The sequence below is a fragment of the Lissotriton vulgaris genome, unplaced genomic scaffold (assembly GCF_964263255.1).
Source record: "Lissotriton vulgaris unplaced genomic scaffold, aLisVul1.2 SCAFFOLD_299, whole genome shotgun sequence".
Lineage (NCBI taxonomy): Eukaryota > Metazoa > Chordata > Amphibia > Caudata > Salamandridae > Lissotriton > Lissotriton vulgaris.
Window position 1 is genome coordinate 523,256 of NW_028246289.1, and position 3,217 is coordinate 526,472.

The 3,217-nt window shown below is 42.3% G+C and overlaps 1 non-coding gene across 1 annotated transcript; it reads left to right on the top strand.

Moving 5' to 3' along the window:
* Window positions 1-2,642: 2,642 nt before the first annotated feature.
* On the top strand, window positions 2,643-2,834 carry LOC147665997 (small nucleolar RNA snR46). Its single transcript, XR_015304942.1, has one exon. It is a non-coding gene; the product is annotated as a small nucleolar RNA snR46 (small nucleolar RNA).
* The last annotated feature ends 383 nt before the right edge of the window (window positions 2,835-3,217 follow it).

A 3,217-nucleotide genomic window follows, 5' to 3' on the forward strand; every position in this document is an offset into this window, starting at 1 on the left:
TCAACTAGTGGAGGTCACTACTTAATTGTGATGGTGGTACGAAGGGGGGGGGGGGGGGGCAGAGGTAGGGGGTTCGATGAAAAAAGAATTGCACTTAACTGCACGCTGGCCGGCTGCTTCCTCTCCACCCTCTTCGGCTCTTTTGTGCAGTCCAGGAGAAGGAAGGAAACAGGAACCAGGAAGTACCCACGCCCTCAGTCTCTCCCAGCCAATCACAAAGCTGTCTTACAGCAGCATTGTGATTGGTTTGAGCACCGTGGTTGGGCACTCAGAGAGGGACTGGGGACTTGGCATGTTCTCCACCCAGGCTGTAATGAAGCCTGGGTGGAGAACATACAAAGTGCACATGAATGTTTGGCCGGCCGAAATTCGTGTGCACCTAAGAGAGTGCCACCACTTTTCCGGTGACATGCAGCTCATGCCCCTAACCAGGTGAGACACAGATGGAAAAATAAAATTATAATAACATTTGTTATTCTCATTTTATTTTTCCCTTTGTCAACTGCTCACAGAGCAGTGGGGGGACGCTCCTTCTTAGCGGAGGAGCCGCCCCTGTTCACAACAGAAGGGAGACTTTCGGGCTCAATTGTTTCTTAACTGCTACATTGTCAAGTTGACTCCTCTGAACTATTTCCACAATGAACACACTTTAGGACCTGGGTAGCAATATATAAGTTACTCTCAATGTTACATCTTATGAATTTATTAAAGGCTCCACCCAAGTTTACTTGATTTAATTCCCTTGAATCGTGAATGACACAAACTCAGATTCATTTATCATTTTATTAGTAATCACAGTTTTAACAAGATATCACTATGTCTCTTAGTGTGCCAGCTGTTCAACACCTACTCCTGTGTGGATCTGATGCATGTCAATGATGTAACTGATACATTCTTCCAAAATGTATTAAGGCAAAATAATACACAGCAATAAGTGGAGGGATAACAATATCCACCCCTATATTCTTAGTAGCATTGGTGGTCACGATGGGTATTGTTGGCATGTTGGGTGCATACCACACTCAGTGGTGCCCACAAATGGCTAAATGGTGGTTCTGCAAGTATGGTAGTGAAAGCTTTTTTGGGCATTCTTTACACAAAGATGCCCAGCCCTTTCAGAATGTTCACCCGGTACAACGGTGTTGATTGCTGGCACATTTTGGGTATCAATAGTACTTGGATGGTTCGGGGAGAACGGTGGTATGTATTTCCATATGCGGGCATCCAATACTCAAGGGTGGCAATTCTTCACATCATGGGTGTATATAGCACCCATACTTGCTATAATGATGCACCCTACATCATAATGGTAAGGTAAGACATAATGTTGGTGTGATGGCATGATGGGGCCATCCTGCAATGATGTTTAACTTGGCCTAATAGTGATAATTCCTGGTATATTGCTAACAGGCATAGTATAATAATGCTAAGTCACGAATTTAAATTATTTCTTATGCATTAACATTCAAACATTTCAGAGAAGAGTGGAATAAATGCAACTGAACATATACGCGGTGTTTGCTAGTGTACGGGTTTAGCCAAGCTTCTTTCCAAAACCCAGGAAAGATATGGCTGGGCAAATGCTTTTTTGTTGGCTAGAGGGTAAGGTAAGACAAAATTGATTGTATTTGTAAAGGCTTGCTATGTAAAAGTGGCTGTCGTATAGTGACAAACGCAAAGGCTTGTTTTCTCACGCAGGCTGCAGCTCCTTGCCTTTGTGTTCTAGCCAATTCGCCTCTTTGTTTATATTCTAATATTGTGATTGTCCTCCTTGGAATAGGTATGTCCATCATAGGTCTTGCGAAAGGCAGGATTGCAACCACATTTTCATGGTGGAGACCACCTTAAACCCAGTGCTATTTAGACTTACTGTATGCAAATATTTTTGCGAATATTCTAAACAATTTGGGGCAGATGTTTTAAGATTCGATTTTGCAATTTCTAAATAGCGATTTTTAAGGAATCGCTATTTAGAAATCACAAAATGGAATTTATGTACAAAATTGCTATTTTTTAGCGATTCCTTATTTTTCCTTATTTGCTTTTTGCATTTTGCGAATTCGCAATTAAGGAATAATTCCCATGCATTCCTATGGGCCAGGAGGCCCATAGGAATGATTGTGAAATAATTCTCAAATTGCGAATTCGCAATTTGCTAATCGCAATTTGAGAATTATTTTGAGGGTGCAGGGGTGTCTCAAAGACACCCTGCTGCACCCCTGAAATTTACATGTGGAGAAGTGTGGCTCAATGGTTAGAGCGGCAGACCCTGATGCAGAGGTCTAGCTTGGCACCAGGGTTCAATTCCCCGCCTCGGCGGGTCTTGGGCACAAAAATTCCACAGACCTGATAATTCTCGCCTCGGTGCCTATTCCAATCATGGAGTCCCACTCTGCAACTCTGGGCAATAGCTTGCTTAATCTCCACAATGGCCCCCACAACTCTAAGGATGCCTGGCCTCCACCTTGGGGGTGCCCAGGAGTGGACGCCTCACAGGGAAAGCCAGGATGGGTTCCACAGTGGTATTCGTACAAGCACCTTGAGACCCTTGCGGGTGAGTAGTGCGCTATACAAGTATCAATTTAAATTTGCATATGTGCGTCACATGCCACCCTCATAAATGCCAAATAGGGCATTTTTTAAAGAAATCGCAAATTACCACCAACTACAAGTTGGTGGTAATTTGTGATTTCTTAACCCAAATTCGCAATCTCAAAAAGTTACATACATCTCATTTAAGGAATCGCAAAATTTGCGATTCCTTAAATGCTTAAGCAAAATAAGGAATCGCAATTTTTTTGCGATTCCTTATTTTGCGATTTTGTGTTACATATCAAAAAATGATAAAATGGCTTTTGCGAGTCGCAATGGCCCAAATTCTGCGAATTTCGGCCTTGGCGATTCGCAAAATGCTTGATACATCTGCCCCTTAGCATGGTTCTGGTCTTCCCGAATGTACATTGGACATCCCAGCTTCAGAATATGCGAGATTGTTCTGAAACGTACAACTGGCTTTATTGCAACCACCACTGCATAATCTACCATAATGTCTTAACCAGCTCTGTGCAGATTTTCCAAGCACGTTATAAATTCATCTCTTTAATATTAGTTAACTTGGCAAAAATGATCCCTCAACCCCTATTTTATTTAATAAATGAACACATGATTAGACACTAGAGCTCCAAAAATCAGGACTTTATGAGGTAGGTAACATAAT